Source organism: Mus musculus, chromosome 12 (assembly GCF_000001635.26).
Source record: "Mus musculus strain C57BL/6J chromosome 12, GRCm38.p6 C57BL/6J".
In the NCBI taxonomy this organism is placed as follows: Eukaryota; Metazoa; Chordata; class Mammalia; order Rodentia; family Muridae; genus Mus; species Mus musculus.
In genome coordinates this window covers 9368234-9394985 of record NC_000078.6, presented here as the reverse complement: position 1 = coordinate 9394985, position 26752 = coordinate 9368234, and the positions used below count along the sequence as shown (strand labels likewise).

The 26752-nt window shown below is 40.3% G+C and overlaps 1 long non-coding RNA gene across 1 annotated transcript in view; it reads right to left on the bottom strand.

Moving 5' to 3' along the window:
* Positions 1 to 23560, bottom strand: part of Gm46323 — a 43688-nt gene extending 20128 nt beyond the window's left edge. The window contains exons 1-2 of the long non-coding RNA XR_001780521.1: positions 23401 to 23560; positions 16039 to 16109 (exon numbers count right to left, since the gene is read on the bottom strand). This is a non-coding gene — a long non-coding RNA (predicted gene, 46323). The remainder of the gene's footprint in view (positions 1 to 16038; positions 16110 to 23400) is intronic.
* Positions 23561 to 26752: the final 3192 nt, after the last annotated feature.

Genomic DNA, 26752 nt, shown 5'->3' with positions numbered 1-26752 from the left:
CGGACATCAGTGGAAAGAGAGGCCCATTGGTCTTGCAAACTTTATATGCCTCAGTACAGGGGAACGCCAGGGCCAAGAAGTGGGAGTGGGTGGGGGAGCGTGTGGGGGGACTTTTGGGATAGCATTGGAAATGTAAATGAAATAAATACCCAATAAAAAATAAATATAAAAAAAATCTTGGCAGTCAAAAGTGTCAGAAAATAAAATCTCAACTCAGTCCATGGCAAAAATTGAAATCCTGGATCTCTGAGACATGAAGTCACATACCCATGGTCACTCTTGTATGGATACATGTCCCCATTCTATTTGACAAAAGAAATTGGCTTCTGGGGCTACATGAAAATATCAACATCAGCAGCAATCAGTGTGAGGTTGCTGGAAGTACATGGCCTGTTGGCAGAAGCAATCTATCAGCAGGACTGGCCCCGCCTCTTTCCTCCTTTCATTAAGGCCCATCACCTCCTTGCCATCTGTGGATGGCTATCAAGTGTGCAGCCCAGTTCTAAGCCGACTGCTGAGTTTTAGCGCCAGGGATCCAGCTGCCCACCCCACTCTGTGTCTCTACATAAATCCAGAAAGTGCTCAGACTGTCTGTGCAAGGTGAGCTTTGTCTTCTCCTCCATCCTCACCTTTCTGAGCTCCTCAACAAGTGTGTGAGCAGATGTCTAAGAGCTGTTGGGAATGCATGACGCCATCACACTAGTTTCTCACTGGTACAAAGTTTTATTAGTTCTCACGTGGTCTGTCAACCCTCAAGCAGTCAGTCATTCTGTCTGCTTCATTTTCCTGTCACTGCCTTCCTGGTCCTTAGCAGCCACCACTCTACCTCAACTGTTGAACTAATGTTTAATCTAAAGGCCTTCCTTCACCTGGTCACAACAAGCCATCCTTCAAATTGAGCTTCTTTCTTTTCTAGTTCTTTCCCATGGTTTACTGAGTGTACTGGCTAGTTTTGTGTCAACTTGACACAGCTGGAGTTATCACAGAGAAAGAAGCTTCAGTTGAGGAAATGCCTCCGTGAGATCCAGCTGTAAGGCATTTTCTCAATTAGTGATCAAGGGGGAAAGGCCCCTTGTGGGTGGGACCATCTCTGGGCTGGTAGTCTTGGTTCAATAAGAGAGCAAGCTGAGCAAGCCAGGGGAAGCAAGCCAGTAAGGAACATCCCTCCATGGCTTCTGCATCAGCTCCTGCTTCCTGACCTGCTTGAGTTCCAGTCCTGACATCCTTTGGTGATGAACAGCAGCATGGAAGTGTAAGCCAAATAAATCATTTCCTCCCCAACTTGCTTCTTGTTCATGATGTTTGCACAGGAATAGAAACCCTGACTAAGACATTGAGTAAAGAACAGAATTGGTTTCCTGTTTCAGAGACACCCTAGGTGCAACCCTTACAACTTTTCTTACCTCAGAAGTTATCACCCCACTTCTTGTTCCAACCTGATGTGCTTTCAGGTGCTAAGAGTCTCTTGCATTCTCCTTTCAAGCTTTACATGAGACATTGTGTCTGTTTAGAATTCTCTACTGAGTTGACATAGCCTTTCTCCTCTTACTCCCCCTCTGACATCTTTTTCTTAGGGAATCTTTTATCCCTCAGGGTAGAGGGACTCACCATGTTCATGTCACCATCACAGTACCTACTCAGACATCAGTTCACAGACCTCTGGCAGTGGTCCTCTTATATTTGAATATGGATCCCTTAGTTCAATTCTCTCTAGACTTCTGCACTACAACCTTCATGTTCGAGTGACCCTGATGCATCTTGTCACCATTTTTACCCCAAGATGTACTGATGCCCAACCTGTAGATATTTAATTAACCTCTTTGTTACTATTTGAATAAATGAATGAAAATTGAATTCCAAAATCCCAATGTGTAAGAAAACTAGTAGGTTACTAACCATTCATCAATTCATATAGTATTAGTGTTCAAACTTAATACTGGTGGAAGACTTCATAATTTGTAGGCAGAGTCATCTCTCATTCACTTAGCAGTACTTTGTTCTATGTATACTAACTTCACACACAGTTCTATGAGGCCATGTGGCATCTAGCTTGGTTAATCACATGCTGTCCTTTGAATTCATTTGATTAGACACAATCGAGTCAATGTGAGTTAGTACAGAGTATGACATAACTTATCTGACTGCCTACCTATGCTAGCTCAGGGGCAGTGGTTGACTTGGTCTGAAAGAAAGGGAAGAATATCAGGATGTCTTCCTGGATTGGTATGACACCTGCTTCACCAGCCAGGCTACTCACAGTTCAACCTCACACTGGTCAGTGTGACTGGCCAGGAAGACACAGAGCTGCTTAGGGGCCTAAAGGCCAGTCTTAAGTTGGCATAGGCTCCTGTCTAGTCGAGACTTAAAATGTCTTCCTTACAGATACCTATGTGATGAGTCCTCTACTCAATGAAGGACTACAAACAAACAAGCAAACAAACAAACAAACAAACAAGCAAATAAACAAACAAACAAAACCCTTTGGCCCCATCTTTTTGCTACAAATGAGTTTGACCGGTACATACTCAACAACTTCTCAAGTAAATTGAATATAAATAGGGTTGCCTGATGATTATGTCATATCCATGAGAACTGAAAGACTCAACTGTCTGGGCTGAGCTAAGATAAGAACTCATAAAATGCATTGAATGATCCAAGTGACTCGTGTCTACAAATATATCCCAAAGTATTTCTTATGCTCTTTTGGTATGTCTCGTTCTGATTGAACCAGGAAATCCAGATGTTAGAAAGGGGAAACATGCCACCAAACAATTTGTCTGACAATTTTACAAAAACAAGAGAGAAATTAGATCATTCATTTCTCTAAATTCCTGAGTGCCTACTCTGGTCTAAGTGGGTCTGCTTATCTGAAATTATACAACAATTGTGCTCCATGCCAAGTCCCCTTTCTATGAGATAGGACTGTGTTTCCACTCTCTGGCAATATTAACTAATATGGTGAAGCACTTTTGAATTTTTAAGTCATTGCTGCATGCTTTGTATCACTGGAGTTCTTCAAAAGCAGCCCAGCCATGAGGGCATGTTTTATTACTATATTTATTACTATATTTATACAGTAATTGAGGAAGCCGAGACTGGAGACATTTACTTTACCCAGTGTATTATTTTTATACTGAAGCCTTCAAAAACAAATCTAGCTCTCTTCATATTACGGCACCCAACTTTTCTGCCACTATGTTTTTCTTTTATTTTCAAACTGTGCCATTTAAAAAAATGAAATTTCTTTTCCAGTTCTCTATATACATGTATGTGTGCACATGTGCATGTATACACCCATACACACATGCAAGCATTACTCAAGGAGATATTTGCATTGTCCTATTCATTTCAGCATTATCATAGTAGCCACATAGGGAAGCATCCTCAGTATCTATGGACAGATGAGTGGGTACAGGACATTTGATGCATGTCATCAATGGAATATTATTGGACTTTTAAGAAGAAACAAACAATGCCAGCTGGCATAATGTGGATAAATAGGAAAAATGCTGTGCTAAGTGAAATGACCCAAGCTGAGAAAGGAAAATGATGCATGGGTCCACATATTTGTAGAAGCTTTAAAAGATAAAGTCAAGCTCTTACTCCTGCTTCTCTCCCTTGCCTTTTGCCCCCTTGCTCCCCCTCTCTCTCCATTCCTTTCCCCACTCTCTCCACGTGGCCATGGTCAGCCTCTACCTCTCTATTCTCTCCATCTCTCTGCTACTCTCTTAACTCCCCTCCCCATACCCCAAATAAACTCTGTTCTATACTTAAACAACAACGACAACAACAACAAAAAGATAAAATCAAAATCATGATAGTAATGTGTGCTGTTAGAACCCAGGGACTGGAGCAAAGGAAAGAGACATATCTAAGACTGCAAGCCTTACTCAGATAAATATGTTCTACAAATCTAAGATGCAACATGGTGACCATAGTCAACAATCAGGTAATGTGTCCAGAAATTTCCAAAGAGAATAACCTCAGATATTCTTCACACACACACACACACACACACACACACACACACACACACACACACACATATTCAAAACTTAAGTCCACATAAAGAAAAGCTACCATTTCTTGAGGGTAAAAAGGACCTATGAGATGAAAGTACTGTATTGTGAAGATAAACGGAAACTTCTTCACTTTTTAAAATCTACATTTGTTAATTAGCCTGATGGTCGTGACTACATGAATATCACAGTAAAAGTAACTACCCATGCTACAGAAATGTGAACTATTTAAATGAAATATGACATAATAGTTTGGGCCAGTGAAATTACATTTTGTACCCTTGAGAAGTTTGTGTCAGTATGTCTTTTTCAGCTGAGTATCTGCAGTTGATCCTTTAAACTAGTGAGCAATGAGTAAAGCAATATTTACTCACAGCTCCACACTCAAAGCAGACACACACACAGGCTCTGAGATACAACCCAGCACCCTTAGCTTCAGAAATAGCTCTGGCTTTGGAAGTTGGTTGCCTGAGAACCCACAGCCAGTCACAGGCTGGTAGGATGTGGCACTGGGTATTTCAGGTGTGAAAAACGACTACAGGGAAGAGATGACAAGTGGACCCGGATGACACAGCCTGAGCTGACTGACAGGAGAGTGTGGAAGGGGACTGAGTGGTGACACTGAACCCTCAGGCACTTGCTGGTCTGACCAAAGCATGTCAGAACCCTCACAGCCCTGAACATGACCCAGGTCTTGATTCACCTCATCTGCTTTATTGAGGCTTTGATCTCCAGAAAGAAGGAATGGCTCTTGGACATGATTCTTTCTTACCAGCTAATTATAAAACATTTTCTTCCATTTAACCTATATTTCCAAAACACAGATACACATCATAATCATTTTTCCTGGCATGTGCAGAAAGGAACAAGGTTAAGTGCTCCCTCCCTAAAGATGACAAAATAGCTTCCTGTGGGGGTTTCATCTACACAGTCTTTCTTGAAGAACAGACCCTCTATGTTCTTTCTATTCTGTGTCTGCATCCATTGTCAGGAACGGAGGGTGGGAAGGGGTCCAGACGACGGTGTGCTTGTGTGTGAGCACAATTTTCTCATGATAGTGTTCTCTGTGTGTCTCTCTTTCCTTATATATCCTTTTTTGAAAGCTTATGTATTACCCTTCTCCACACTCATCCACAAGATTCCCCAAGCTCCGCCTATTGTTTGTCTGTGGGTCTCTCTAACTGTTTCCATCAGCTGCTAGATGAAGCCTCAAATGACAGTTATGCTAGGCCCTGTCTGAGCAGAGCAGAATATCAATAGTGTCATGGGTTGGGTCTCAAGGTGGGCCAATCTTTGGTTGACCATTTCTTCAATCTCTGCTCCACCTTTATCCCTGCACATCTTGAAGGCAGGGTAGAAGGTTTTGTGGGTGGATTGGTATCCCCCTCCCTCCACTGGAAGTTCTGCCTCCCTACAGAAGGTAGATACTTGTGGGGTACTTAGAGTGGGGAAATAAAGGGGTGGACCCCTACAGAACTGCCCGGAATTAGCGTCGGACCTCACAGGCCACCCAACCAGGCTCCAGGGAGTGGGGAAAGCGAAGTCTCAGCTCCGACTCTTTGGCACCACAGACTCTTGGGCACCACAGACCGCTGGATACCTCAGGAAAGCTGGTTTTGGGGTCCCTGGGCCTCACAGTGGTCCGGGAGGACTGGTTCTCGCTCTCAGACATCCCAGACCACTGTATGTTGCAGGAGAGCTGAGAACAGGCCATCGGACGGACTCTGGCCCAGGGGCCCAAAGGGGGAGATAGGGCGAGAGCTCTTGCAGGTTACTGCAGGGATGAAAGAGTCTGGCTAGCTCAGGCTGCTAGCTTGGCGGGCTATTTGGATTGGCTGGCAGCTGGAGCTGGAGCACAAATGTCTCCCAGTGGGTTAGTTAAAGGAAAGCCTGTTCCATTGCTCCAGCACAGCAGATCTAGATGAGTAGAGAAGGTGCATGGTTTGAAGGCATTTATTGTAGAAAGGCAGAGAAAGAGAAGGGAAAAGAAGTAGAGGGCAGCCATGGCCACGGGGAGGTGGGGGGTGCGGGGGGGAGGGAAGGGGAGGAGAGCAAGAGGTAAGACACAAGGAGAAAGCAAGAACTTAAGAGAGAGGAGGGGCCGAGTAACCCCCTCCCCTTTTATAGTGGGCTGTGTTACCTTTCTGTTGCCAGGTAATGAGGAGGAGGGGCTTACCTGGCTGTAGCAAGAATACCAAGGAGCTTGGGGCATTGTCTACATGACTGATAGTCACAGGATGATGGAGTTGAGGAGTTGATAAGGTCAGGCGCTTGTGTCTGGGAGCGTAGCTTACTGTTTGGTCCCTTGTAGATTTTTCTACTGGGTCTCCTGAGTAAGCCTCGCTCAGCCAGACACAGATTGCCTTTCACGGTCCAACAGTTACTTCAGGCTCTATATTACCTGCTGCTAGAAGTCACAACTAGGGTCACCCCATAGACTCCTGAGAGCCTTCCCTGTCCCAGGTCTCCAGCTGGTCCCAAAGATGCCCAGCCATGATTTCCATTCTCTTTCCCAGCCCTCTTTCCAATCCCTGATGTCCCCACAACCTAGCTCCACTCCTGGTCCCCTCTCCACTCCTTTTGCCTCCAGTTCTCTCCATCCATCCACCACTTATTTCTATTTTAGTTCCCCCTCTGAGTGAGAGCAAGAATCCTCCCTTAGGCCCTCCTTGTTAATTAGCTTCTTTAGGACTGTGGAGTGTAGCATGGTTTTCCTATACTTTATATCTAATATCCACTTATAAATGAGCTCATACCATTTGTGCTTCTGGGTCTGGGTTACCTCACTCAGGATGACATTTTCTAGTCCCATCCATTTGCCTGCAAATTTCATGATTCCCTTGTTTTTAATAGCTGAGTAATATTCCATTGTGTAAATTTACCACATTTTCTTTATCCATTATTAAGTTGAGGGATATCTAGGTTGTTTCCAGTTTTGGGCTATTATGAATAAAGCTGTTATGAACATAGTTGAACAAGTGTCCTTGCAGTATGGTGGAGCATCCAGGAGTGGTATATTTCCAGAAATGGTGTATAGCTCTGTCTTGAGGTAGAACTATTCCCAATTCCAAACTCATGCAACACAATGAAAGCAGTGCTAAGAGGAAAGTTTGTAGCACTACGTGCCTTCATAAGGAAATTGGAGAGTTTTCGTAGTAGCAACTTAAAAGCACACCCAAAAGCTCTAGAACAAAAAGAAACAAACACTCCCAAGAGGAGTAGGTGGCAGGAACTAATCACAATATGGCTGAAATCAATTAGTTAGAAACAAAGAGAACAACACAAAGAATCGGCAAAACCAAGAGGTGGTTCTTTGAGACAAATCAACAAGATAGACAAACCCTCAGCTAAACTAACTAAAAGACAGAGAGGTGGTATCCCAATAAAGTCAGAAATGAAAAAAGGGGCATAACAATAGACAACCGGGAAAGTAAAAGAATCATTAGATCCTTCTTCAAAAGCCTGCACTCCACAAAATTAGAAAATATTAATGAAATGGGTGATTTGCTAGACAGATACCACTTACCAAAGTTAAATCAAAATCAGGCACTACTTAAACTGCCCCTTAACTCCTAAAGAAATAGAAGCAGTTCTTAAAAGTCTCCAAAACAAAAATAAACCCAGGGCCAGATAGTTGTAGTCTAGAATTCTACTAGACTTTCAAAGAAGAGCTAGTATCAATACTCCTCAGACCATACCACAAAATAGAAGCAGAAGGAACATTACCAAACTCATTCTATGAGGGCACAGTCACCCTGATACCTAAACCACATAAAGACTCAACAAAGAATGAGAATTTCAGACCAATTTCTCTTATGAATCAAGTATTCTTGTGTTTTGCAAACTGTATCTTGGGTGTTCTATGTTTCTGGGCTAATATCAGTGAGTGCATATCTAATGACTTCTTTTGTGACTGGGTTACCTCACAAAGGATGATATCCTCCAGATACATTTTCTGTATCCATTCTTCTGTTGAAGGACATTCGGGTTCTTTCCAGCTTCTGGCTATTATTATAAATAAAGCTGCTATTATTATAAATAAGGCTGAACATAGTGGAGCATGTGTTCTTATTACCAGTTGGAACTTCTAGGTATATGCCCAGGAGAGGTATTGCTGGATCTTCTGGTAGTATTATGTCCAATTTTCTGAGGAACCTCCAGACTGACTTCCAGAGTAGTTGTACAAGCTTGCAATCCCACCAGCAGTGGAGGAGTGCCTGGAACACTCTTGACTACAGAGTTCCTACAGAGGAGGATTCTGCTAGGACTCCCAACTACAAGAGTTGCTCAGCCTGGCTGGAACCCCACAGTGTTTCAAGAAAGAGAGAAGGCATCAGGTGACAGTGCCCAAGGCAATACTAGAGAACAGAACTTCATACAGGCATGCAGGAGCCATGTGATGCCAAGCAAGTGAGGTTGACTGAGCCTCACCTCCTTTGGTTCTATAAGAGAGCAGGCTGAGCAAGCCAGGGGAAGCAAGCCAGTAACTAACATCCCTCCATGGCCTCTGCACCAGCTCCTGCTTCCTGACCTGCTTGAGTTCCAGTCCTGACTTCCTTGGTGATGAACAGCAGTATGGAAGTGTAAGCCGAATAAACCCTTTCCTCCCCAATTTGCTTCTTGGTCATGATGTTTGTGCAGGAATAGAAACCCTGACTAAGACAGTGATGTAACCCAATCACAAAAGAAGTCATTAGATATGCACTCACTGATAAGTGAATATTAGCCCAGAAACATAGAACACCCAAGATACAATTTGCAAAACATAAGAAAATCAAGAAGAGGGAAGATCAATGGATGAATACTTCATTCCTCCTTAGAACAGGGAACAAAATACACATGAAAGGAATTGCAGAGACAAAGTTTGAAGCTAAGACAAAAGGATGGATTATCCAGAGACTACCCCACCTGGGGCTCTATCCCATAATCAGCCACCAAACCAAGACACTATTGCATATGCCAGAAAGATTTTGCTGAAGGGACCCTGTTATAGCTATCTGGTATGAGGCTATGCCAGTGCCTGGCAAATACAGAAGTGGATGCTCACAGTAATCTATAAGATGGAATGCAGGGCTCCCAATGGAGAAGCTAGAGAAAGCACCCAAGGAGCTGAAGAAGTCTGCAACCCTATAGGTGGAACAACAATATGAACTAGCCAGTACCCCCAGAGCTCGTATCTCTAGGTGCATATGTAGCAGAAGATGGCCTAGTTGGCCATCACTGGGAAGAGAGGCCCATTGGTATTGCAAACTTTATATGCCCCAGTACAGGGGAACACCAGGGCCAAGAAGCGGGAGTGGGTGGGTAGGGGAGCAGGGGTGGTGGTGGGAACTTTCAGGATATCATTTCAAATGTATATAAAGAAAATATCTAATATAATTAATTTTTTTTAAAGAGTGTTCCAGGTTGTGATGCAATCAAAGCTATGGAAAGTGTAGAATAGAAGGCCGGCTTCTGAGTGTGGAAACTAGAGATAGAACTGCCTAAAGAGTACATAAAGAACATTGACTCTGGCCAGTTGAGAGGAATATGAACACAATTATTCTTGTGGTCACTTTAACTTAAGCAAATTTAGAGAGAAAGGAAAACTCAATGTTTTTTTGTGAACATCATGTTCCCACCTTTATCTGCAGATATCCCTCCTGTCTCCCTTTGGCAACTTATGGAACCCTCAAAGGAATAGCTCAGTGTTCCTGTCCCAAGAACTGAGGGAGCAATCCCTCTGTGAGGTTTTATTTTTCTCCCTAATAAAAGTTGGCTATCCATCTTTATTTTCTCTTCGTTCCCTTTGTCTCTGCCACTCAGTAGATGAACTAAGAACGTGGAGGTTGCAGACATACCTGCCTCTCAAAGAAATCTTACAAGCCTTCTCTGCTAAAATCAAACAATTTCAATAACTGAGATCTCTTCATCTTTGGGTGATTTATTGGACCCAGACTAAAACACTACCCCCTCTTTGCTAAGAACCACGATGTGTGCTAAGGAAATCACCACCGGAGTCTAGAATTCTTATCCACACCTAAAAGAGACATCAATGGCATGTTTCTGCACTCTACTGCTGGAGCACATGTGTAAATAACCTGTTAGCTTTTCTGCCCATATGGCATACAGGCAAACACACAGTTTAAATGTAGTATGCATAATGAGTTTTGTGTGCTCAGGGGTTTCTCTAACTATAGCTTTATTATAGGTAACAGAATTTCTTTGATGTGTGTGTGTGTGTGTGTGTGTGTGTGTGTGTGTGTGTGTGTGTGTGTGTGCTAGTATTTTTGTGCATGTGAAGTCAAAACCCCTTTATTACTGCTACTTGATACTTCATTGTTCACTCTCTGCTGCCCTCTGGACTCAGATTTCTACTCTACCACTACAACTGACCATATGAATTAAGCAATAATTTCTGAGTACCAGTCACATGTCTGAATCTCTACCCATGCTATTTATCTTTCTCCTTACCCCAAACTCACCTGCCTCACACACTCTTGACTACCCAAATGCCCTCAACTGGGAAGGATCCCGTCTTTGATATCTGAGATCAAACATTGACCTGCCCTAGCACTGAGCCCTGGAGAAGCATTTACAATGCTCTGTCGAGACAGCATTTCTACTCACTTGTAGAAACTATGAGAACTATTGCCTGCCATTGCTGAATCCTCAAATGCTCTTTGCAGTGTCTACCGAGCATGTGGCAGCTCTTTGGATTTATTCTGTGGGAGAATGAGGGAACCAATTAGTCAGCAGGCTTAGGCTAAGCACCTAGGCAGAAATCTCACCTTTTTCTTCTACTACCTTCCTATATGGACTCTGCAAAGAGAATTTGGAACAGCAGTAGTCATCTACGCCATGAGGGCTTCCTTCAGAGCCACGAGTTTCTGTTACTTCTATTTTGACTCTCCCAGTTGACTAAGTCTAATGCCCTGTTTGAATTGCCACACCTCTATGTGCTCATTTAATTTTCATGTCAACACTTTAGGGTTTGAATGAGACTCCATTTAACAGAAAGAACTAAAGCATGGTAGCATCATAGGTTGTTCAAGATCCTTGGTCAGTATATTGCTACATTTAAAAAAAAGTCCAAGTTGAGTGACATAAACCAAAACTCCTTATTTATTATGTTCATGCGGGCCAACCTCCATGCAGATGGTGTCTTTCTGCCTCATGGCATCTGAGGCTCAGCAAAGAAGACTGTACTGACCAGAACTGACTGGCATGCTGGATGGTGGGACCATCTGGAGTCTCTTTCACTCAAAAGCCTCGCACTTGGGGTTGTGTGTGGTCAAATTTGATTTCACCTAAGACTGAAGCACCTATGGTCTTCTTGTATGACATGGGCTTTTCAGATCATGACTGTAGAATTCTTACAAGATTTATTCCAGTGGAAACACCCAGATAGCAGAAGACAGAATGTGAAGCCTTCTTACTTACACTTTGAGGTCATGCAGTGCTGCTGACACAGTGTTTGGTTGTATGTTAGTCAGTGGCATCAGTCCAGATTCAAGAAGAAAATAAACTCTACCTCTCCGTAGAGAAGTGAGGAGGTCATACTGCAGAAGGGTAGGTGAGAGGAGAGAATTCGCCCTGGCCATTTTTGAAAGGTTAAAATGACAGAAAAAGACTGCTGAAGAATTGATTTTTTTTTCCTAGATAAAATACAAGCCTTTCAAGACTGAAGTCATAGTTTGAGTTTCCCACATTACATAATAAAAATAATGAGGCAAAATAATTTTATTACTTAAAATAAACCAGGGAGAAGTGAAGTTCTGGGGTATGAGCTGTTTTTTAGGTGATGGTAATGTTCCAAACTTGACTGGTGAGAACTGTACATATACACAGACACAGTGAAAGTCGCTGCTTTACATAGGTAAATGGTATACTATGTGAATCCTATCTTAATAAAATGATTTTATACTAAAGTATAAATCAAGACACCTTAGTTATTTTTCTGCTGCTGTGATGAAACATCATAGCAAGGCAACTTACAGTCATATCAGGGAGCATGACTTTAGGCAAGCAGGCATGGAGCTGGAGTAGCAGCTGAGAGCTCACATTCCAGTCCACATCTAGGAAGCAGAGAGAGCAAATTGGAGATTGTGTGAGGCTCTTGAAACTTTAAGCCTTCCCCAACTAACATACTTCCTCCAGCAAGGCCTCAGCTCCCAATCCTTCCCAAACAATTCCACCAACTGGTACCCAAGTTTTCAGATGACTGAGACTTAAGAGGAACATTTCATTCATCCTCCACACAAAATAAACAAAATTGAACATTTAACATTCTTACACTTTTTCAAAAAGGAATGCTAAGGGAAGCTATCAAACCTACAATGAAAAGCTATAAGTGATAACTTAAATATCAGTGGATATATGAAAGACATGCATAAAGTAAAAATAGGCTTTTGGTTTGGAACTCTAATTTTTTTCCACTATGATTTGAAACACAGCTGCATGAAACAATATGGATGGATGAATTCAAGCTGATGGAAACATAGATTTAAAGATGTTGCAATGAAGAACCAAGTTCCATAGAAACAAAAGTTTATACACCACTGAAACAGTGTTGGTAATAACATTAACTAAATAGTTATGAATTAGGATGTTAACTGAAATCCCCAGGCCAGCCACTAAAAAGTGAAAGAAAATAAAATGCACAATGAAAGAAACAAAAAAAGGAAATCCAAATAGTAGACTATTAACTATCAATTTAATACAAAAGAAGAAAGAAAGAGAAAATAAGGAACAATAAGGTTATATCACATATAAAAAAGCAGAAATAAAGCTTCTTTTGTAATGATTACTTTAAAATAAAATGTTTCAGATGTCCTAACTTAAGAGCAGCAGTGGGAAGAATTTGTGTTTCTATTAAACCGTACAGTATCTATAAGTCAATCGCGTCAAATACAAAACACAAATATTTGAAAATAAAAGGGCAAAATCCAAACAAAAACAAAACTGAAGTTTCAGAATCTACAGATATGAGATAAAATATACTTAAGGGCTAAATCAATAGCTCAGTGGGTTATAGTACTTACATGCAAGCTTGAGGAAGGACCCAAGTTCAAATTCGGGGGTCAGTGTTAAAAACACAAGGGTGGCCATGTGCCTGCAACCCCAGTGAGGGTGAGTAGGCAGGAACAGCAGGATCCTTGGAGCTCACTGTCCACAAGATAAGCAGCAAGTTCACTAAATAACCCTGTCTCAACAAAATAAGGCAGAAAGCAATAGAACAGGATACCAGATGTCCTCTGGCAGGGTTCATTCTCTCCATAAGACATCCACAGACACCTACAGAGCACATCATGAAACAGGAGACTGCATGGTCTCTATAAGACACCTATAGAGCATGTGACTCAACAGCAAAATGTATGCTCTCCATAAGACACCTCCAGATATCTGCAGAGCATGTGGCTCAACAGCAAAATAAAACCTGCTTTCCCTAACCCCCCAAGGAGCACTCCTAAGGGTCATTACAGAGAAGTTCACAAAACAATTTTCAAGTCTAAAATTAAAGAAACCACACAAAGTGTCTTCTATAACCAAGCTGTAATAAATGAAGAAATCAACAATGGACCATATGGATTGTACAGCATTTGCTTAGGATGTGGGAAACCTGGGTTTGGATACTTGACGCTGGAGATGCGGGGAGGATCACCTACAGATTAATAATGGGCTGACAGAATGGCTCAGTGGATAAAGGCACCATGCCTGATTATGTGAGTTTGATCCCTGGGACTCGCATCGTTGAGGAAGAGACCAACTCCTACAAGGTGTCCTCTTATCTCCACACACAGCAGGAGCTATGTGGCACAGACAAAGCAAATACACAAATACCAAATAAAATAAGTAAGTTTAGGTTTTAAGACAGAAAAGTATCAATAACAGAAGGAAAACTCTATTGTGCAAATGCATGTAAATAAACCACCAACCAAAGAGTACACATGGAGCTACCCATGGCTCCAGCCACGTATGTAGCAGAGGATGGCCTTGTCAGACATCAGTGGGAGGGGAGGCCCATAGTCCTGTGAAGGCTTGATGCCCCAGTGTAGGAGAATGGCAAGGTGAGGAGGCAGGAGTGGGTCAGGGGGAGCACCCTCATAGAAGAAGCAGGGGGAAAGAAGGAAGAGGGGTCCAGAGGGGAAACCGGGAAAGTAGATAACATTTGAAATGTAAATACATAAAATATCCAAAACGGCAGGTGACCAAAGAATAAATCTGGAGGGAAATAAGAAAGCAGTTTCAGCCACACTTAAGTGGATAACCAAACATCAGAACAGTGTGATGCAGTGAAGGGTGTGATCCAGACAGATGGTTCATACACTCTCAGAGAGCAAAGCCGGAATCTCAGAGCTAAGAGTTGTAGTTAATGATAAAAGACTAAGGAAATGCTTTCTTGATCAGAAGTAAGAAAATTTTGCCCACATTGGTAAGTGCTTCACCTGGTGTTGGGAGTTCCAGTATGAGCATTTAGGGAAGAATAGTCCTCTAACTTAGAAAAACCAAAAATCACAACACATAGTATGATTATACACATTAATTCCTTAAAAAAAAAAAAAAGACAAAACCTGGAATCTAACACATTAAGCAAAGCGTTAAGATTCAAGAACATTCAAAGAATCTGCTTTGTTTCTATAAGCTTGAAGACTGCCTGAGTGACCAAGGATTGCTGACCCAGACAATGCCCACCAATCAGGAACTGCTTAGAAGGGATGCTTTCTTGGGACCAATAGGGCCTGGGTAGAGGGTATTAAAGAGCTTGCAGCAGCATTCAGACAAGCATCCTGCATTTCTCCCCTGCTCCTGGAGTCTGAGTCGTGGACCACCTCATCTTCCACCCCCAAGGGCAGGTAGGGTCCCTGAAGAGTAGTCCAGGGCCCAGGCAACATCTACTGAGAGTTTGTACTTCAAAACTGAGAAGCCAATCCTATTAACCTCAAAAGAAAAAATGTTTACAAATTAATTTAACCAACAAGACACATGTGCTAAGCTGAAAATAACAGCAGTGCTGAGAAACTTTAAAGAAAGACCAAAGCATGGAAAGCATTGGTCCTTCATGGTTTGTAAAAAAGGTACATGCTCCAAATTTATATAGAGATTCAACATCTCCATGAATGCTCTCATAACTCCTCTAGTTAAATTCAGCAAGCTAGTCCCAAATTTTACATAAAATTTAAAGAGAGTCTAAAGAGCCAAAATGATCTTGAAAGAGAATAAGAAAGTTGGGGAACTCATATTTGCAATGCCACACTTCGTACTCTAAGTGTGTTACTCAAATGACATGGCAATGACTTGGAGACATGCAGGCCCATATAATAGAAGTAGAAACTTCAAAGTACTCACCTATCTATAATCAAATGAGTTTTAACAAGGTGAAAAAGACACTCATTATGTAAGGACAATCTTTTTAAACATGTGGTTTTGTAACAACCGAGTATCCACACAACAAAGAGTAATCACTGTATATAAAATATAATCAAAGTGAATGAAAGAATGAAAGGCCCAAATTCAACAGATAAAGAGATTACAGCTTCAAATAGAAGCACAGGTGACCTTCATGCTATTGAATTGCATGCTAATTTCTTTTTTTTTTGAAATTTTGACTTATGTATTATAACTCAGAACACAGACATTCCAACATATAAGACAACTGCAATAATACTACTAACCTTATCAAAATTAGTCTATAACAAACAAAATGACTGGTTGTATGTATCTGATACTATTTAACCATTTGTCTAAAATGGCCTTACTTTGTAGAATATAGTCAATAAAAGTCACACACACACACACACACACACACACGCATGCACACATATACACACACGTGTATAATCACTAAAGGGAAATTAGATTTTTCTAAAATACTTGTGATCATCAAAAGTTAAATTCATGAAAAGGACTTTATGTAAATTATGTGAATCTTCTTTTAGGTTTCACAGAAGACAAAGTTCTAACTTGTATGTATCACCATTCTGATTCTCACAGGATGGTTCATTTCTTTTCTTTTTTTAAAATTTTCAGGTTATAGTACCTTTTTGTTACTTGGGAGAGATGCCATAACAGTAAAAGCAGGGATCAAGAGGGTGACAGTTCTGGTTTCACCTGTAGAGAAGAGATGAACTTACAGATCATTTTCTTTTGATTTTTTTTTTACATTTCCTTAATCAATTTATTTTTCCTTTCATTGAAAATAGTTTTGTTCACATAATGTATGATAACTATGGTTCCCCCTCTCTCTACTCCTCTGAAGTCTGCCACACCTCCCCTACCATCTGGATCCACTCCTTTTCTGTCTCTCATTAGAAAACAGGCTTCTAAGGATTTATAATAAAGGAAATATAAGATACAACAAAAATTAACACTTCAGAATTAGACAAGACAAACAAACTTTAAAAAGGAGTCCAAGAGAAAACACAAAAAGACAAAGACTCACTCATTTGCACACTCAGTAATCCCATAAAAACACTGGACTGGAAGCCATAACGTCTAAGAAAAGAACGTGTGCAGACCCATGAGGCCCTGTGGATGCTGCTTCAGTCTCCTCTGTTCATCTGAGCATTGTTTATTTAGAGGGACTTGTTTGCTTGGTGTCCTCTTTACCCTCAGTGTCTTAAACTCTTTTTGCCTCTTCTTTCACAAGGTTCACTGAGCCCCAGTGAAGACATTTGATAAATACATCCCATTTAGGACTGAATGTTCCAAGACCATTCTCTGTCTGTGGGTCTCTGTATTGGTTCCCATCTGCTACAAAAGAAAACTTCTCTGATGATGGCTGAGGAAGGCACTGGTCTATTAATATAACAGAATGCACTGGGAGTCAATTGTCTCTTTTTTTTTTTTTTTTTTTTTTTTTTTTTTTTTTTTTTTTTTGTACAGTAGTATTTGGTTTTATCCTTGGTTTCTGGGATATCTAAGCTCAGGTTCTTGGTCACCCAAGCAATGTTGGATATGGGTTTTATGTCATGGAATGGACCTTAAAACAAATTACATATTCATGGGTTACTCATACAAGCTTTATGGCACTTCTGCACTAGCATAATGTGCAGGCAGGACATCATTACAGATCAAAACGTTTGTGGTTGGCTCAGGGTTTACATTTCCCCTTTGGTAGCATGCAAAGTACTTCCTGTGCCAAAGATGCTAATATGTAGCTGATGAAGGCTCTATGTAAGACCCCTTTGGCCTACAAATCAATTAGATGTAACCCAAAATCTGATACTAAATGCTCCATTTGGTGACTAGAGATGGCCACATAGGCTCTATCCCTCCTCCCCCAATTTTTGGTGACATTATTTAGACTACTTTCATGTTTATATGTGTCTCTGTGCATACAAAGATATATATATATATATATATATATATATATATATATACATATATATATATATATACATATACACACAGATACACACAGATATATACATATACATCAGATATGTATACATCAGATACATATACAGAAGCATCTTCTTTATTGGGTTTCCATACTCCTTAATTTTAGATGTCTTTCCTTGCATCCCTCCTTTATCTCCTTTCCTCTCCCCTAACAATTGATTCTTCTGCTGCAGCCTCCCTACACTTCATCCATATCTATTCTATTTCCATTCCCTGATGAGATCTATGTGTCCCCCCTAGTCTTCTACTCTATACCTAACCTCTGTGGTTCTATAGATTGTAGTTGGTTTATAATTTACCACACAGCTAATATCCACATAGAAGCAAACACATATCATATTTGTTTATCTGGGTCTGGGTTACTTCAGTCAGGATGATGCTCTCTCTACATCCATTCATTTACCTGCAAATTTCATTATTTTATTTTTTAAATGGCTGGGTAATACTCCATTGTGTGAATGCACCACATGCTTGGCTACTATGAAGAAGGCAGCAGTGAACATGGTTGAGAACGTGTCTCTGTGGTAGGATAGGGTATCCTTTGGATATATACCCATGAATAGCACAGCAAGATCTTGAGGTAGGTCAATTCCCAGATCCTGAGGATGGTCACACTGATTTTCATAATGGCTATACAATTCTGAACACCAACCAGCAATGGACGAGTGCGTTCCCCTTACTCTACATCCTTGCCAGCCTGAGCTGTCCTTATTTTAACAACCTTAGCCATTCAGGTAGATATAAAACGAAATCCCAAACAAACTTCATTTGCATTTCTCTAACAGCTAAGGATATTTAACATTTCTTCAAGTATTTCTCAGCTATTTAAGGTTCCTTTCAAGAATTCTCTGTTCAGACCTGTACCCCATTTTTAACTGAGTTGTTTTCCTGGTATCTGGTTTTTGGAGTTCTTTATGTATTTTGCATATTAGCACTCTATCAGTTGTGGGGTTGATAAAAATCTTTTCCCAATTTGTAGGCTGCCACTTTGTCCAAATGATGATGTACTTTGCTATGCAGAAACTTTGCAGTTTCATAAAGCTGCATCTATTAATTATTGACTTTAATGCCTGTGCTAACAATGGTCTACTCAGGAAGACTTTTCCTGTGTCAGTGGGTTCAAGGCCATTCTCTATTTTCTCTTCTACTGATAGCATAGATCTTGCTATGCTATTCAGTGTATCTTGTTATATGTTGAGGTTTGTGGTCCCTTTGGAGTTGAGTTTTATTCAGGGTGATAAGCATGGATCCATTTGAATTCTTCTATGTACACCCATCCAGTTTAACCAGCATCATTTGTTGAACATCCTGTACTTTTTAAAATGTGTATTTCTAGCTTCTTTATTAAAAAATCATGTGCCCATAAGTATTTAGATTTATATCTGGGTCTTTTATTTTATTCCAGTGACCAATGTGTCTGTGTTTGTGTCAATACCACTCTGGTTTTATTACTATAGCTCTATAGGTTAACTTGAAATCAGGAATGGAAAAAATCACCCACAGTTTTTATTATTCAGAATTATTTTAGCTATCCTGGGGTTTTTTGGTTTGTGTGTGTGTGTGTGTGTGTGTGTATGTGTGTGTGTGTGTGTGTGTGTGTGTGTGTGTGAAGCTGAATATTGTCTTTTTAAGGTCTTGTATTGGAATTTTGATGGGGGTTGCATTGAACCTATAGGTTTCTTTTGGTAGGGTGATCATTTTTACTATATTACTTTGTTACTACTACCAACTCACAAGCATGGAGCAATTCCATCTTCTGGTATCTTCTTCAATTTCTTTCTTCGGTGTCTGAAGTTTTTAAGCACACAGTCTTTCATTTGCTTTGTTAGAGCTAGCCCGAAATGTTTTATATTTTTAAGATTATTATGAAAGGTATTGCTTCCATTTCACCAAACTCATTCTTGATCCATTTGCCATTTGCATATAGCAGACTACTCATTTGGGGGAATTAATTTTATATCCAGCTATTTTGCTGAAAAGGGTTATCAGCTGTGGGAGATTTCTGGTGGAATTTTGGGAATTACTCATATACATTATCATATCATCTGCAAATAAAGATACTTTGTCCTCTCCCTTTCCAATTTGTATTCCCTTGATCTTCTTCAGTTGCCTTATTCATCTAGCTAAAGCTCCCAGTACTATATTGAATAGATATGTAGAGCATGGACAGACTTTCCTTGTTCCTGATTTTAGAAGAATTGTTTTTTTTTTTTGAGTTTCTCTCCATTTAAATTGGTGTTGGCTATGAACTTGCTGTAAATTGCTTTTATTATGTTGAGGTATGTCTCTTTTGTCCCTAACCTCTCCAGGACTTCTATCATGAAGGGGTGTTGGATTTTGTCATAGGCCTTTTCTGTATCTAATGAGATGATCATGTGCTTGACTTTCATAAATCGAAGCATTCCTGCATTCCTGGGATGGGATTGTGTTGGATGATCATTTTATGTGTTCTTGTTTTCAGTGTGCAAGTATTTTTGAGTATTTTTGCATATATTTTCATAATGGAAACTGGTCTCTAATTCTCTTCCTTTGTTGGGCCTTATGTGGTAAGGATGTCAAGGTAACTGTAGCCTAGTAAAAAGAGTGTTTCTATTTTGTGGAATAATTTGAGGAGTATTGGTGTTAACTCTCCTTTAAAAGTCTTGTAAAATTCTAGAGTAAAATCATCTGCTTTATGTTATTTTGGTTAGGAGACTTTGAATGACTTCTTTTCTTTCAACAGACATTATAGGTCTGCTTCAGTTGCTTAGCTGATCTCGATTTAACTTTGGTAAATGGTACCTTATCAAGAAAATTATGCATTTATTTGAGATTTTCCAACTTGGTACAATACAGGTTTAAAAACTTAAAAGATATATCCTTATGATTCCTTGGGTTTTCTTGATATCTGTTGTTAATCCCCCTTTTCATTTCCAATTTTGCTAATTGGATATTAGCTCTCCATATTTTAACTAATTTGGATAAGAGTTTGTCAATTTTATTCATTTCCTCAAAGAACCAACTCTCTGTTTTGTTTTTGTTTGTTTTCATTATATTGATTTCAGCCCTGAGTTTGGTTATTTCATGCCATCTGCTCCTTCTTGGTGTGATTTCTTCCTTTTGTTCTAGCGCTTTCAGGTGTACTGTTAAATTACTAGTATAAGATCTCACTAATTTCTTTTATGTAGGCACTTAGTGGCCTCTTAGAACCACCTTCCTTGTGTCCCATATGTTTGGGTATGCTGCATATTCAATTCCATCCAATTTTAGGTGATTTCCTATAGAGCTGGAGGTAAAACGAAAGGACCGATTTTGGAGGAACTGGGGGACAGGTGAAGCTCCACAGTTAGCCTACCTGCTTCCCTGGCTGGAGCTGCCAACTTATCCAAGCAAGGAAAGCTTGCTATAGCTGGGGGCTAGGTTAAAGCAATTTGTGCTGAGAGATGTTAGGAGTGGATGATCTGTATAATTCACTGCAGACGGGGTGGGGGGGCAAAAACAGGAAATCTGTTGCAGAATTGGGGATGAGACTTGGTAGCTGGATTCCAAGGGGCCAAGGAAGCAGAAAAGGTCTGCAGTTAGCCTATCTGCTTCTCTCGATGGAGTCTAGAGGACAGTTCCTTAACTATGTCACACAAATCATAAAGAAATTAATAAGTTTACTGTGATAAAAATTAATTGTTTTTGTATAAAGAATACTATTAAAAATGAAAACATAAGCCACAGAAGGAAAAGACATTTGTAAATTGTTTGCCTCTAAAGGGTCTCATAGCTAGAACATATAGAGAATTTTTTTGTCAATAACCAAAACTGATCAACTCTAGGGAAAAGCAGGCAAGTGGCTTAAATGGACACTTCTCTAGAAAAGGTGTATTTATGGCTAATAAGGATGGAGTCGGAAGGTCAGTGAGACACTTTCATTACAGCATTAGTAACAACAGCCACGGTTTAGACTCTACCTACGAGTCTATAGTCAGGTGAAAGGATGAAACAAATGTGCCACGCATACACACTGGGATACCTGTCATTCACAACGGAATGAATGAACCTGAGCCGTATTCCAGTAATTGGAATAAGCAAGGCATAGAAAGATAAATACTATATGAGTTTGTCTATTCGAGGTGTTTAAGTTAAACTTATAACAGCTTAGAAAATTGTAGTTGGCAATTGTTTTATATAGCTTTCTTTCACTATGCAAAAAGATATGAGAAAATAAGCTTAAAAGGAGAGAATATAATTCATATATAATATACATTTATTTATGTATATTTTATATATATATTCCAGGTTTCAAAGGTTTCATTAGCTCTGTTGTTCTGGGAACTGTAGAAGGGCAGAACATCTTGGAAGGAGCATATAGTTAAGCTTGGATTCCATGGTAACTAGAAGAAGAAGATAGAAAAGAACTGAATCCCAGCATCTGCCACTGGGCACACCCAGTTCCCTATCTTCCTTCCACTGCCCTCCTTATTTGAAAGGTTCCTCTGCTTCTCAGTAAAGACAAACAAGCTTTTAGTGTTAAACCTGAGATTTGTAAGAGAAAGACTAGTTTCACATTTTTTGAGCCAAATTTGAAGCAAGATTTAATTAAATACTCACAAGGTTGATGGACTCTGGCCAAGTTCAATTCCCAGGTTCCCAGAAATGGCCGCAAGTCACAAAAGCTTAAAAAGGCAAGCCCCTAAGGCCACCGTAGGTCCTATTGGGTCCAATCAGGGGCAAGTGTATGTTCTGATGTATTTTCTGCCCTTGTACCTCCTGCTTATATGTGATCAAGCAGATATGGTACAGTTGAGTCAAACAAATTTGTTTAGGGGAGTGAAAACATGTGGTTATTCCCCATAAACAATAGCTTCCAGCATTCCAGGAAGTTAACTGTCCTTGGGCAAGTGGCACTTACAGGTTAACATTGACCCTTACATTAGCACATAGGAATCTGGGAAGCATTTAAGAACCAAACCATAGTAGAGATGTGGGGAAGGGAATTCAGGCACATACTCATCAAAGGAGATGGAACTTCAGTGGGATAGAAGGTCTGCTCAAGTTCTCTGTTGCTCAACACAGTGGCTATCCTTTGTATTAGGGTTTGGATATCCCTGAATGAACTAGGTTTTAAGTTGTCTCGCAATAATTAATTATGTTAGGTAAGGCACATGCTATTTAGTCAGATTAAGCTCCACCAAGTCCATGTATTTCAAAATATTATGATAAGTATAATTAATTATATCCAATTAAAAATAGATTTATTTAAATACATTTAAATAGACAGTGAATGAAAACTATGCATCACTTTGAGACCTTAAGTAATGCAAAATAGCACAAAGGACTGGCAGACCTTACTCAGAACAACTCTCATCAACCCAAACACAAAGTTACCAAATGTAGGTGTGTACACACACACACAAGCACTTACACGTGGAGAAGCACACACACACATTCCACATTCATATACATACAGAAAGAGAGAGAGAGAGACGACAGACAGACAGAGACACAGAGACACAAAACACACACACACACACACAGAGACATAAAGAGAGAGAAACAGAGAGACAGAAAGACTGAGACCCACAAAGAGACAGACAGAGACAGACAGGTCTAACAGAAAAGTGTCTTTACATAATGATGTTTCCCCCTGCTTGCTTAGTTCTCATGGAACTCAGCATAGGGAGGGAAAACTGTGCTGTGCCTATCAGTACTGTCTGTGTTGAACTGGAAGAAAAAGAACAAGAAAGAAAAGAGATTGGGAAAAGCAGGAGCAACTTCAGAACTACCCGCATCTCTTGCTTTAGAGCCTTATGATGTTAGATAGATTTTTTTCATTCTCGCCCCGCCCCGACCCTGGGAGTGTGTAGGTGGGTTTGTCCAGTCTCGTAGAATGGCACAGGGCATTCAAATACCTGATGCTCAGGTTAAACCTGGAATGGTGTTGGTGTGGATACCAGAGGGCTGAATCCATTTTGTGCCTGTCCCAAGAGATAGGTTAATGGTAAAGATGGAGGACAGAGGAAATACTCACAATTTCTCTTAAGATTTCCCATGAATTATCCTCGTCTGTGGGCAAATTCTCAAGAACGCTGTTTTGAAAAGGGTGACAATATTTAGTTAAAATGTCCTCAGAGGAGGGGGAGGTAAAGACTGAGAAAAGCTTGCCCAAACCACAGAGCCTGCGAGTGAAGTCCACATCACCAGCAACAGCCTTAATGAGCTCTGGGCTGGACTCTCCCAATTGAATTACATAATACATTTCCGTTTCATTTCATGAATCACGACTTGGGATACAATGTTCCTGGGTTGCAGTTGATATATTTCAGAGATTACCAAAGATTTCAAACAGGAAAAAAAATCTGTTTTATTAAACTCATATGTAAAATGTCTGTATGTCAGCCAACTTATTTATTTTCAAATTTAGGATTTTTGTAAATGTCATCGTTAGACAATGTCAGGAGAGTTCCCGATAAACCCATTAATGCATGGTAAGACTGAAACTGCCCCTGGATATTTCATTTCTCTTGACAGTTCCATTTCTGCTTGACGATGGTGGGTTTTATTATAGCTGCTCCTGTTGGGCAAATGGGAGAAAAATGTTGCAAACCTCAAAGCATGGAGCAGGGGAAGTCAGACTCAACTGGACTGTCCACCATAAGTTTGGTTCACTCAAAGACCATGCGCTCCCTATGGAAGTGTTTCTGCTTAGTGGATGTCAGTAGTCTGGATACTCATCAAGACTTTGGAGAAACTAGAGAACTGATTCTAGAATGAGAAGAAATCAGCACAAGCGCTAGCACAGCCGCTGTTAGAAATAGATTTGGGAAGGTTAATTCATCTCTCTGAGATCAAGGCATTAGGTTGGAATATGTGGAGAATAATGGGTTTTATGTCGCTGGGTTGTGAACATAAGGCAGGCTGAAAGATGAGCATAGTGTCCAGTACATCATAAATGGCCCATAGCTATCAGTCAGGAAGCAATAGCGTTAAGTTGGTTAAGTTTGGGCTCATCAGTCAGCATCCCCTAGTTTTCCCTTGTTTATACAGCATGATCAAGGTCACCTCTATGGAAGTAACTTGAAGATTTAACCTGGCTCCACATCATTGATCCATTGATTTAGTGACCATTTCTCCATGCAGTCATCTGCTCAATATTAACAACTATCTTTTCTAGGTACTTCGGTGGATGCTTCCATCCGAAGTTTGCCTGGCAACTGGTGCTTCTTTTTTTCTCCTATGATGTTGACACTATCGCTGGGAGAGAAACAGGAGGAATACTTCCACCTCCATTGCACAGAGAGCTTAGAGGACATGACATTTAACATAAAGGGGACATAACTGAGGAAAATAAAAACTCCTTCAAGGTTCTAGCTGGAGATGGGGAGTTATATATTCTGAATTTCATAGAAGGTGTTTCAGCAAGAGTTGAATATAACGAAGATACTGCAGGAACAGAGAAAAAGCCCATGAAGCCACTATGGAATGCTGGACAGATGTAGTTCCTTCCCATTGGGTTGTTTTCTAAGGAAAAAGAGAGCCTGAAAGCTGGAGAAAGACCAGGAGAGAGCTATGTGTGGGAGACAATCTACTTGTGGAGATTCTAGAGAATTGTTATACAATAGACACGGGTAGACAAAACCCATCTCTAAATATCTATTATAGGCCCAGACATTTTACCTTTTCCACTTTGATAAATTTCACAGACTAAGCAGACGTCCAGAGAGATTTTGCAGCTCGTCTCTGGTCACATAGGTACCTGACTTAGCACAGGATCAAGCCACGCTCTTAGGGTATGCAACACTCTGCAGAAATGCCTAAGCTGTTCACATTGGTTAGAAAATCCACACAGGCTTGTTTGGTCTTAGGGACTAATAAACACTGCACTGGCCCCCACTGAAAAGTATCATTCAATCATAATTTTTTCCAGAGCAATAGCCAACAGGTGATATATCACATGAATGGCACCTCCCGCTCATGGCTTGCCTTCTCATACTCTGGGTCAGGTTTTATTGTTTTGTGTTGTTTTGTTTTGTTTTGTTTTGCTTTGCTTTGCTTTGCTTTGCTTTGCTTTGCTTTGCTTTGTTTCTCAAAAGGATGCTGACAATGTGCCTTTCCAACTCTTACTAGTTATGATGAAAAACAGTTGGAGGTTTCTAGAGTTAACCTTTCATAACTAAATCCCTAGACTTCTCTAAAGAGAATCATACCTGTTCTTCATGCAAATAAGCTATTGCTAACAACCACGATTTTTAATCTTGCTAAAGAGACACTTTGTTCCTCTCAGTCCTGTCTCCATGGATGCTTCCATCCAAAGTTTGCCTGCCATCTGATACTTCCTTTTTCTCCTATGATATTGACACTATCGCTGGGAGAGAAACAGGAGGAATACTTCCACCTCCATTGCACAGAGAGCTTAGGGGACATATGTGGTGTGACAAGGGTCAGCTCTGATCCCTAGCTGCCTGCCTTCCAATCCAGTTTAACTCTACCCTGTACTGTCTCTTAATATCTGTCCATTTTGTACCTGTGAGGGTTAACAGGGAACACAGGAGTTCTGTTAAATATCACAGTAGTTAGTACATTTTAATCCTGATCCCTTAGCCTACTGTAGCTGCTGTAAAATATATGGCAATAATTTCCTGAGGCAGGGTAATGTATAAGGAATGTCAGACCAGCCTCTGGGCATATTTGCCTTAGCTCGGTTTTATTAAAGTGAAACTTTTATTAAGGCATGTGGTGAATTGAGCAATCGGCATGATTCATGCCGTTATAAACCCATTGCTACACTCGCAATAAATCAAGGAGCCATTGTCGTACATTTGCTGTGGAGTTGGTAGAAACAAGGAAAAAATCAATATGGGGATATTATTCAGACCATATGAAAGTATTAAAGTATATTCTGTGTGTATTAAACCTGGCCAAGCCATATTTCACTTGTACTTTTTCCCCCCTGTAAACATCTCTGCTAGCGCCCTCTACTCTGGGCTATTTGTTAATCCATATGCTATTGTGAAATAATTATAGGAAATATTTAAAATTCCACTTATGTCTCTGGAATTTTAACATTCAGTTCATAATGATAGATTTGTACAATAAAGTCATCTTGAAGCAAATGCACAAACAGTAAATTAGGAATAACAAACCTCTTCTCTAACAAAACCAGTAAACTTAAGCTTTATATAATTCAAAAGGTAAAACACTTCTCTTCTGGAAAGGGAAAAAAAGTCAACCAACAGGAGGAAGCTATTTGAGCCAAAGAAAGGGACTTTTCATTATCCGCCAGCCTGATGGGGACAATCATTGAGCCAGCAGCTTTCTCTAGCTCTCTGGAAACAATTAGCATATCTCCATTTACCTGGACTTCCTTGAATGTTGAAACATGT